The sequence below is a fragment of the Carassius auratus genome, chromosome 3, assembly GCF_003368295.1.
Source record: "Carassius auratus strain Wakin chromosome 3, ASM336829v1, whole genome shotgun sequence".
Taxonomy (NCBI): domain Eukaryota; kingdom Metazoa; phylum Chordata; class Actinopteri; order Cypriniformes; family Cyprinidae; genus Carassius; species Carassius auratus.
In genome coordinates, this window is record NC_039245.1 from 13677959 (window position 1) to 13690581 (window position 12623).

Genomic DNA, 12623 nt, shown 5'->3' on the forward strand with positions numbered 1-12623 from the left:
GGCTCACATTTAACAAAAACCCACCAGTTCACTATCTCAACAAATTAGAATATGGTGACAAGCCAATCAGCTAAACAATTCAAAACACCTGCAAAGGTTTCCTGAGCCTTCAAAATGGTCTCTCAGTTTGGTTCACTAGGCTATCATGGGGAAGACTGCTGATCTGACAGTTGTCCAGAAGACAATCATTGACACCCTTCACAAGGAGGGTAAGCCACAAACATTCATAAGTTACATTTCCACTGTCAAGTCAGTGCAAGCCAGTGTTTCAAATGGACCTGTAGCACCAAGGCCAAAATTGCTCTGCATTTCCACCGTGGGGCAAGAAGCTCGACTGCGCTTCACTAAAACCCGCCCTTTACACGCCTCTCATGAACAAAACATGACGCCACCCCATCATTTCACCAACAAAGAGAAGTTATCAGAAAACGAATAAGTCACTGGAATTAGCCAAATGAACATAAAACGTCTGTTTGTTTGCATGCTTTGTTAAATATTTAAATCCAAAAGCATCGTTGTTTTACTATAGTAAGTGATAGACTGATCATAATGAATAAATGTAACAGGATTGAAAATGAGTCACAGAAATAAAGCAGTATGAACATAATCTGCTATTCAGTAGAGTCTGATTCTGTTTATTTTAAGTCACAGTAGCATATACATCACATTTAGAAAGAATTATAATTTCTATATTTTTATAAAACCTCCTGAACAAAAACCATTATCATAATAAAGACAGGCTATGCAGCACTAAACTTTTAAGAAGAATGACAGATCAAATGTGTTACTAAATTGTGATAAAGGATAAGAGGCGGACGTCTGATTTCTTCAAGCGGTCGAATTTGGCATGTTTACACTAGTTATGGTAACTATACTGTCAACAAGCACTGTCCTTCGGATGAGACATTAAACTGAGGTCCTGTGGTCATTTAAAATCCCATGGTACTTCTCATTAAGAGTAGGGGTGTAACCCCAGTGTCCTGGTAAAATTGTCCCCTTGCCCTTTGTCAATCATGGCCTCCTAATAATCCCCAACCACTTGATTGGCTCTATCTCTCTCTCCTCTCCACCTGTAGCTGGTGTGTGATGAGTACACTGGCGCCGTTGTCCTGTGGCTGCTGTTACATCATCCAAGGTGATGCTGAACACTAGTCATGGTTAAGGAGAGACCCCCCACATGATTGTAAAGTTTGTAAAGTGCTTTGAGTGTACAATAATACGCAATTAAGTGCTATATAAATGCATAATTCATTCCTTCAAATATTTTACTAAATAAATACATGATTGTGATACATAATAAAAAGCTGAAGTCTGATCTCTTCAAGTGGTCACATTTACCATGTTTACTGTGGTTAACGTTAATGGATAGCGTGCATAGTTTGCATTGCTTATAAATATTTCTGCCGTGTTTGATGATTATAATCCATATTGAATCATGTTATTTCAAACACTCGCTGCTGACTAAAAGTGAGATTTGAGCACAACTTAATTAAAAAGTTTTTAATGAAATGATCCTCTCCAGACACAGAGAAACTCTGCCTTTGTTCATAACCACTCCTCTAGCCCCATTCACTGTGATATTTTTTATTCTTATCAAACTGTGAACATCTCCTACCTGCCCATTCCCGTGACAGTCAGGAGCTAAAAAAATTACATATTTGGCAGTTTGAATGTCTTCCTGATCTGACACCATATCCTAAGAGAGTTATTAATTGTGAAGTGAGATCCTACCACAGCTTTAGATGTCTCTTGGCCAGCAAATAGCAATGAGGAGAGAGACAAGTTTGAAATGCCCAGCTCAATCATAAGCAAGTACATTGAGTGCTATGGAAAGTGTTCCCATTTCTACTTAATTATTGCAGCCAAAAGCCCCATTCACACCAATAATGATAAATGTAAAGATAACAATATTAGCATCCACACCAGTTTAAACACTTTAAATTCGTGAGCTCATTACAGCAGGGTGGATTCTGATTGGCTGTCTGAGTTTTATCATTCATCAGCTAAAGTGGCAGCTTTAGACAAATTTTACAAGGGGGGCCAAGGAGGAGCCAGTGTTTAACCAGAGGGGCACATTAAAAATGGCAATATATACTATTTAAATGTAATGCAAATAAATACAAAAAGTAATTCTTGAAAAAATCTACACAGTAATTTTACACAATCTAAACATGTTAATAAAAACAAATTACTATTAGTACTCTTATAAAATTAAATCAGGCAATCATACATTTCACAATTTAATATTTATGTATGAATGTCAAGGATTCAGAAGTGTATATATTTATAATGCTTACACTACACTACACATAAATAATATACAATTAAATTATGCTTATTTTAAATGTATTGTGCAGGCTAAAAATATAATAAGCTTTTAATAATCTTTCAGTGCCCAAAACCATGATAATATGAAACGCTTCAAAACTGAGCTCACAAAGTGATTTTAAGCATTCATAGTCAAATCCATGTTGAAGTGTTCAATGGATTTTTGTTGCATTGTGTCTTTCCAGTAAAACAAAAAAGATGCAAAAACAAAGTCCTCGACACGTTGAACCAGATGAGTTGGGCTTTTTGCTCCATGACTGTTTATTTATTTATTTACACAAATGTGAACCACACACCAAACAAGGTATTGTAAGTACATGGCCATGAACTTACACTCTAAATTTAACTCACACAATGATCGGAAATCTTTGCTTTTCTACAGATCAAGAAAAAAATAACTATAACATTAGAGCTCTCTTTCAGAGAGAGATAATACCAATTCCTTACATAATACCTAATTGGAATAGCATTGTGGAGAATGTACCTTGGGAGAAAGTATGGACCTTGCCTCATAGATATCTGCTTACCAACAAAGTAAAATAAATAACGTTTAAGATAATTCACAAATGTTACCCAACTAAAGTTAGACATTGACGTGAGTTGCTGTTTTTGTCATTCTTCTGAAGAAGTCTTCATTCATTTATTTTGGCAATGCTCCTACACTGAAAAATTTTGGTCAGACTTTTTGGCATTTATTCAGTGTTATTTTGTAAGTGACTTATCTTTTTGTTTTCATTTGGATTGTTTGACCATTCAAAAGAGAATACTGGAAAATATTACATAATTTATGTTTCCTGTTAGCTAACTTTCACATTTAGCTAAACAAAAGTTTAGCCTACTGGCTATAAAACTCTTTTTTCTTTATTCAAATTGGACTTAGACAAGTATGTGGAAACTATACCACATACCGACTTCAGAGGAGGTTCGCGAATCATTTGAGTCAGATCGTGACTTCAGAGCGGGTTTACGAATCATTTGAATCATTTGAGTCAGATCGCTACTTCAGAGGGGGTTCGCGAATCATTTGAGTCGGATCGCGACTTCAGAGCGGGTTTACGAATCATTTGAATCATTTGAGTCAGATCGCGACTTCAGAGGGGGTTCGCGAATCATTTGAGTCAGATCGCGACCTCAGAGCGGGTTTACGAATCATTTGAATCATTTGAGTCAGATCGCTACTTCAGAGCGGATTCGCGAATCATTTAAGTCAGATCGCGACTTCAGAGCGGGTTTACGAATCATTTGAATCCTTTGAGTCAGATCGCTACTTCAGAGCGGATTCGCGAATCATTTGAGTCAGATCGCGACTTCAGAGGGGGTTCGCGAATCATTTGAGTCAGATCGCGACTTTAGAGCGGGTTTACGAATCATTTGAATCATTTGAGTCAGATCGCTACTTCAGAGCGGATTCGCGAATCATTTGAGTCAGATCGCGACTTCATAGCGGGTTTACGAATCATTTGAATCATTTGAGTCAGATCGAGAGGGGGTTCGCGAATCATTTGAGTCAGATCGCGACTTCAGAGGGTTCGCGAATCATTTGAGTCAGATCGCGACTTCAGAGCGGGTTTACGAATCATTTGAATCATTTGAGTCAGATCGCTACTTCAGAGCGGGTTTACGAATCATTTGAATCATTTGAGTCAGATCGCTACTTCACAGCGTATTCGCGAATCATTTGAGTCAGATCGCGACTTCAGAGCGGATTCGCGAATCATTTGAGTCAGATCGCGACTTCAGAGTGGTTTCGCGAATCATGTGAGTCATTTCCAGTGGCGGCTTTAGACAAATTTTACTAGGGCAACACAGTCTCACTCTCTACTCGTCAAATGTCTGACGCATGGTCAAGTGATCTGGCGTCACTTTTTTGACGCACTGGGTATACCTTTGGCGTTATTTTTCAACGTGCAGGTTAGTCCGATAGACTTCTATAGAACTCAGCAGCGTTTATATTTGACGTCTTGGTTCAGCACACCGCAACGACACTGAATAAATAAAAATAAATAATAGGCTACAAAAAAATATATATATATGACAGAGATCGTTTTTATCTGGCCCTCCAACTTGTTTTTGAGGTTTAAATATTCTCGCAATCTGATATTAAAGTGATCTCTGTGCCAAAGCTTAGCGCGTTCATCAGTGGTGAGTTTAACAACACTCAACTGCAGGTAAAACAGCACTCAGCGGTGAGTTTGACCAAAGCAACACTCAACTGCAGGGAAAACGGCATAAAAAGGTGAGTTTAACAACGCTCCAAGGCGCGTGCAAGTAAGCAGTTTAACCGTTTTCTTACACACCATTCTCGCTTATCGCTTATTCATAGTTCATCATCTCTATGAAATCACGTTCAAGAAGTCTCATTCAGCACACATCGCGATACTTGCCATCAGTTTCCATGTGCCACAGGGTCGGTGAGTAGATATAATTACGCTCTTTTAATGCCTGTTATAAAATGTATTCTGTCTTTATTAATCAGATTAGCGCCATATTGTTTACTCGCTGTATTATATCAGTCATCCGAGGCTGTCTTTGAGTTTCATTGCGTTTAACTAAATGAACACACCTGCTAACTAGTGTGATTAAACCCTGTCGGTCACGTGACGTGCCATAGACTTTCAATATATTCATTTCATGTCAAAGATGTAAATTTGTAGTAAAATCATGGTAACCACGGCATGTACAATAGCAACAAATTAAATTTGAAGTTAAAACCCAGGAACGGGACATTTACCATGTTTTTACCTCAGTAACTGTAGTTCTACTATGGTATATTAATAATCAATACAACAATAAAATAATCATCAAACTAACTATGGTTGTACAACTGTAATTGTCGTTTTTGATGTGCTTTTATATTACAGATATCACACATTTACTGTACCATGCTTTTGATACATTTTTATGTAAATCCAAAAAAAGTAAATAAATGAAAGGACACATTTTTCCCTTCCTGCAGTTCATTCATATCAGTTATATTTTAAATATTTTGCTCACAAAACATTATTAAAATTCTGTTTATAATTCTATTTTATTTTACCCCCCTCCTCCTTTCTTATTTTATTATTATGTATTTTTTTTAGCTGAAAAGATGTAAAGGAAGCAGTCATCCCTGTGGTGTTTGTGGAGAGGTTTTCCTTCAGAAATGGAGAAGACTGAAAGCTGCGGAGGCAGACATTTGCAGCAGTAAGTCTGTGTTGGTTTTACATTTTTATCAAACTGCTGTTATAAATTGCACAGCATTTGTTGTTTCTTAAACTTTTGCACTGTCCAAATACCCACACTTGCCATCTTTGCACTTGACCAATCGATTATTTATTTGACGTCTTTCCTATGTTTAGGCCAAGTGTTCGAGTGAGCATGATGACCACAAGTGTGTGTCGAACTTTTCATGACCTGATGACAGTGGTTCCCAATCCTGATCCTGGAGAACCCAGCACTGCACGGTTTTGGCGTCTCTCTTATCTGACAAACACACTTTTGAGGTCTTGGAGTCTTCACTGATGAGCTGATGAGTTGAATCAGGTGTGTTTGATCAGGGAGACATCTCAAATGTGCAGTGTTGGGCTTCTCCAGGACCAGGATTAGGAGCCACTGCCTTACGGGACACACTTAAGTGTTTACAGAGATTTTTTTTTTTTTTGATTATTATTCAACTTTGCATTTTAAAATAAATTCTAATTCTCTTTTCATTAGTCCCTATTACAGAGGACAATTTAATTTTTGGGGCTTCTAATTAAGTGAAAAAAAAGCAGTTGCAAATGATGTACAAAATAAATATACTTTTCTGTACACCAAGAAAACATGCAACACTTTGTTTTACTACCAAATTATTCTCAGTATCTAATTATTATTATTATTATTATTATTAATAATATTTCACATACATTGGAAAGGTTTCCGTGAGCAGATCAATTACACTACTGATAACATTCCTTTAAGCATGTAATATATTTTTTTATAATTCATATGAATATAGCTTGCTATTATTGACTAGCTTTTAATAATAGATGCATTTAATATATAATTATACAGCATCTTTACAGAGGCTGGTTTTATGGTCTAAAAGTAGCATGTAATAATATTTCCTTCCTTTCTGTCTTTCAGGATTGTTCGCAGATAATGATGTTCTTCTCGATCATGCACAAGGACTCACCTCTTTAACTCTTTATCTTCCCAACACACACAGAAATGCTCCCTTGATTAGTGTTTAGACTTTGCAGTGCAGTTTTGTTTTAGTTCTAAGCTTATAATGAATACATTGTGACCTTCCAGCAACCCATATATTGTATACAGAACCAGTGATCAAAACAATGGTTGAAAATAGTATTTTTATATTGATAAAGCATTGTGTTCTCTTTTTCAAGCTTCATACAGTAAACTGTACTTCTGGTGCTTTTATCATAAAAAAACAAACATCAGTTCTCATCAGGAGTTTTCGTAAAGGACGTATTCATGCACAGCCATCCCCTAGTTCCAGTCATGAAGTGAATGATGTTATTGTCAGTTTTATTTCTGCATTTTTATGTAGCAGGTGTTTGTTTTCCTGAACGTTATCTTTCTTCCTTTGTTCGGACAATCAGTGTTTATTTGATGCTGTGCTGATGGAGGTTTATAGATGATATTGCACACTTGACATGCATGTCTTCATGGTCTTTATTTTCTGAGTTTGAAACAGTGTGTTGTATCACTTTTTGGTCAAATAAATTCTTCAGTGTTCTCTGAAAGACTATCTGTATTTACTTTTTTTTTAAATAAAAGTATTTGCAAATAATTTTTATTCTTCATAGTGGCAAAAACAACTTATTGACAGAGGATGCAGTGCAGTTATATGGGCAATTTGTCTTTGAATCAGTTTTATTAACTCTGTTTTTATTGCTAGATTTCAATTGGTAAAGAATGGCAAATCACAGAAAAACAAAAGTGAATAATTTTTATAGATTTAAAACAAAACATAACATGCAATTTAAATGTTACAAGCTAATCATTTGATTAGAAAATGCACCTGTCTTTGAAAAAAAAAAAAGATTTAATGAGAGGAATCGGTTCGATAGAACTGCGAATGCTGGCCATGTGCTCATCAATATTGCCCAATTTTTGTCAAGCTGAAAACAATAATTAGCGCATTTGCATTATTGTTGGAGGAAGGTGTAGACGTTAATAAAACACAATCTAATAGGTAGCAAATGTTATTGATTGTTAACCAATCTATCCCTTCAGCCGAAAAACGAAAGTCATCGGTCATAAATGGATAAGGAAGCGTGACGCCCCTGCTCAGCTTTGATATCATTGGCTGTCAATGTCCCTTGTCATCGCAGGGTTGTCTGTGGTTGGACTATCCTTTAACCCATACTAAACAGCGCATCGTGTTACAAAAGTACGTTTTGCTACTATTATCACATTAGTAATATATTAAGTCAACAATTAAGGGTTGCTATGTTGAGGAAAATTACCTCTTTAGCGAGATCCTAACCCTAACCCTAATCATAACTTCGATGAACTACAAAAAACAGCCCCTAGTTTCGCCTTTCCATATATAGAACGACGGAGGCTTGTGGGTAATGTAGTTTAAATCGTTTTATTGACGAAATGAAATAAATAATATATTTAATGGAAAACTGGATATATGAATAGTTTCATTGTGTAAACCTCTATGATATAATTGAAAGACAGAGTGAAATTTGGTATTTTAGAGGGAGCAATATTTAAAATGGCTTTATGAAACATTTCCATTTATTTCTGAAAACTGTGCCCGACATTATTTTATCAGCATAGCATAAGTAAAAATTCTTCTGGTTTTCTCTTTGATTCATTAATTGGACTCTGATTTACAGCCATTTCAAATGTACAGTTTTTGGCTCTTCCGGGGGGTGCTACTGGGCCCCTGGGGGTAGAAGGGCAGTAAAACCTACATGTATGTATTCTCCTCATAATGGACAACAAACTGAGCTGAGTCACATTTATATCTGACAGTTTTCATAGACTAACCTTTTCTTATTCTTATGTCATGAGCAGTAAAGCTTTTGACAGGACATGGTGAGGCCATCTGATGAAACATGGCAAAATTAGAAAGAAATGATTTAATAATAAAAATTATAGATTATTTATTTTATTTTTGAAGTTAACAGTAATAAATATAATGGATAAACCTGCAACAACATGCCATTATCTATTCCCCACTGTTAAGCAATAATCAAGGACAATTTATACACATTGTGATACTTCACTATTCCACAAGGAATAATTAATGGAGTACTCAGAATACTATATATATTAACTAATTAGCAACAATCAGTGTAAAAATGTCCTCCTCACCCCCTTATCTGGGTCCTCAGATGCTGAACATCAGTAATGTGCGTGCTCTTGGATTTAATGCAGTACAAGATCCATGTTGATCATTCCTGCTACTCTCAGTTATCCCTCAAGTGTTTGTAACTATAAAGTAAATGGCTTTTCAAAATAATTCATCTAGTAAATCCCTTTATATAGATATATATATAGGCATATTTGTGATTAAATATATACAATACTAACTTTCTGGTGTATTGTTGTTCCAGATGTCATTAATGTTTAAGCAAAAAATAATCCTGGTAATTAATATGTAGTTTTTCAAGTGTAGAATAAACCCATAGTAGCCTACAGTATCTAGTAAAATTATGAATTTACCAAGAATTTTCAACACACAATATTCACCATATTAATTTTATTGAAGCATAGACTATGAAGTTGATAAAGTAGCTTCAAGACAAACACAGTTCAAGGAAAATAATAAAGGATCAAAAATTCATTAATATCATAAATTAATCAGTTCACACAGATGAGTGATGAAATGTCCTTAAAAGTAAAAATAATCCATCCAGTCAACTGTGATACAGATCATGTGATACATTTAAGACATGTGATACTGTTCCAGAAAATAATGATTCCCATCATCACATCTAAACTGGTTTCATCTCCCCATCGTGTTCTTCTTCTCTCATGTCTGGAAACTGTTTGTGGTTGATATCCAGCACTGATGTGGTGTAGCCTTTTCTCAGCCAGAGGATCTCTCAGTCCTAAGATCCCAGACCTGGTCAAAGTGAAACAAACAATACAGATTAAGTTGTTTAATTGACAGAGAGCTCAGCTTATGTTCTGTGTGATTTTAGCAGGGTGAGCAACTATGACCCTTGTAGTACTGTACACTTACCATTCTTCAAGCTGTTTTGAGACCTTTTGAGAAGGTTTTTCTCTGAAGACAATTTACCACATCCTCTTCTTTCAGTCCTTTCAAGAGCATCACTTGGTCAAAACCCCTCATTTGGCTGATGAGATCATCTGTACAAATTAAAATACTGCAATAAAAATTTCATTCTGCAATAATTAAGGCAAAGGACTTGCTCATTTTTTGCCTCTATAATTCATCTATTGTTGCAGTAAATGTGTCTTTTTTCCCCTCTCTAATCTATCTTCAAAGTTCCTGACTTCTCTCACAAATGTGTTTTAGTGTAAGGCCTGGCTTCAAACCAATCGACTATCAATCCACAATGTATAATACAACATTTATGAAACAATGAAATAATGTAAACCACTTACATAAAACTTGTATTCTTTTATTTAAGACAAACAGTTGGTTTTTTTTTTTTTTTACTTAAAGTTTACAAATATTCCAGTCACACTTTGCCTACATGATTTAATTGTAATAGCTGTATATAAATTTTTTTTTATTAAGAATAAAAACATAGAAAGAATAAATTACGGCTGAGATGAACAGTCCTGTGAGATAAAATCATAAAGTGCTGTAACACATAACACAGCATTGCACAGCATTGCTTCAACACACACATACCAGAGGACTTCTGTCTTTGTTTGGGCTCAAGATGGCCATCTTCATTCCTCATGAGCAAATCATTTCCTTGGTCTTCCTTCTCTTCTGAAAAACAAGATAATCTTACTCTGTGTGCAATTAACATTGCTCATTAAACATATAATTAAGTTAATTTAAAATAAGATTCAGACCAGAGCATTTGATGAGTAAATGTTGATTCAAAAATATTTTAAACAAATGTACCTGGAAGAGCTGATCATGGCAAGATTCGCTGAGACTCAGTAATAGCTCTTTTAGTTTTTAGGAAGGTTTGTGAGGGTTAGCTCTTAAAAGAGCTGTTGAGCTTGAACAGCATTATCTGCAAACAATCCTGTAAGACAGAAAGAAAGAAAAATATTACTACATTACATGCATCTTATACATTACTGTGCGTATGTGTGTGTGTAATTATACAGCTATATTCATATATATATTAAAAAAAAATTATTACAAGCTAACAGGACTGTTATCAGTAGTGCGCAAGTCTTAATAATGCCAAAGCGCAGTGCCCTTAATGAACACTAAACCCACATTATCTCCAATACCGCTCCGGAGCTCTATACCAGGCTTAGTGTATCCCATCATGCATCATTTTTTGGAATAAATTGTGAGACCTTTTGTCGAGATCTCACAAGGGGTCACGGAAACCTTTACAATGTATGTAAAATATTATTATTAATAATAATAATAATAATAATAATAATTAGATATTGAAAATAATTTTTCAATTAATTTATTTTAAAATGCAAAGTTGAATGATCAAACTAAAAATCTCTGTAAACACTTAAGTGTGTCCCATAAGGCAGTGGCTCCCAATCCTGGTCCTGGAGAACCCCAACACTGCACATTTAAGATGTCTCCCTGATCAAACACACCTGATTCAACTCATCAGCTCATCAGTGAAGACTCCAAGACCTCAAAAGTGTGTTTGTGAGATAAGAGAGACGCCAAAACCGTGCAGTGCTGGGGTTCTCCAGGATCAGGATTGGGAAACACAGTCATCAGGTCATGAAAAGTTCGACACACACTTGTGGTCACCATGCTCACTCGAACACTTGGCCTAAACATAGGAAATACGTCAAATAAATAATCGATTGGTCAAGTGCAAAGATGGTAAGTGTGGGTATTTGGACAGTGCAAAAGTTTAAGAAACAACAAATGCTGTGCAATTTATAACAGCAGTTTGATAAAAAGGTAAAACCAACACAGACTTACTGCTGCAAATGTCTGCCTCCGCAGCTTTCAGTCTTCTCCATTTCTGAAGGAAAACCTCTCCACAAACACCACAGGGATGACTGCTTCCTTTACATCTTTTCAGCTAAAAAAAAATACATAATAATAAAAATAAGAAAGGGAGAGGGGTAGAATAAAATAGAATTATAAACAGAATTTTAATAATGTTTTGTGAGCAAAATATTTAAAATATAAACTGATATGAATGAACTGCAGGAAGGGAAAAATGTTTCCTTTTATTTATTTACTTTTTTTGGATTTACATAAAAAGGTATCAAAAGCATGGTACAGTAAATGTGTGATATCTGTAATATAAAAGCACATCAAAAACGACAATTACAGTTGTACAACCAAAGTTAGTTTGATGATTATTGTATTGTTGTATTGGTTATTAATATACCATAGTAGAACTACAGTTACTGAGGCAAAAACATGGTAAATGTCCCGTTCCTGGGTTTTAACTTCAAATTTAATTTGTTGCTATTGTACATGCCGTGGTTACCATGATTTTACTACAAATTTACATCTTTGACATGAAATGAATATATTGAAAGTCTATGGCACATCACGTGACCGACAGGGTTTAATCACACTAGTTAGCAGGTGTGTTCATTTAGTTAAACGCAATGAAACTCAAAGACAGCCTCGGATGACTGATATAATACAGCGCTAATCTGATTAATAAAGACAGAATACATTTCATAACAGGCATTAAAAGAGCGTAATTATATCTACTCACCGACCCTGTGGCACATGGAAACTGATGGCAAGTATCGCGATGTGTGCTGAATGAGACTTCTTGAACGTGATTTCATAGAGATGATGAACTATGAATAAGCGATAAGCGAGAATGGTGTGTAAGAAAACGGTTAAACTGCTTACTTGCACGCGCCTTGGAACGTTGTTAAACTCACCTTTTTATGTCGTTTTCCCTGCAGTTGAGCGTTGCTTTGGTCAAACTCACCGCTGAGTGCTGTTTTACCTGCAGTTGAGTGTTGTTAAACTCACCACTGATGAACGCGCTAAGCTTTGGCACAGAGATCACTTTGATATCAGATTGCGAGAATATTTAAACCCTTAAAAACAAGTTGGAGGGCCAGATAAAAACGATCTCTGTCATATATAATTTTTTTTGTAGCCTATTATTTATTTTTATTTATTCAGTGTAGTTGCGGTGTGCTGAACCAAGACGTCAAATTTAAACGCTGCTGAGTTCTAT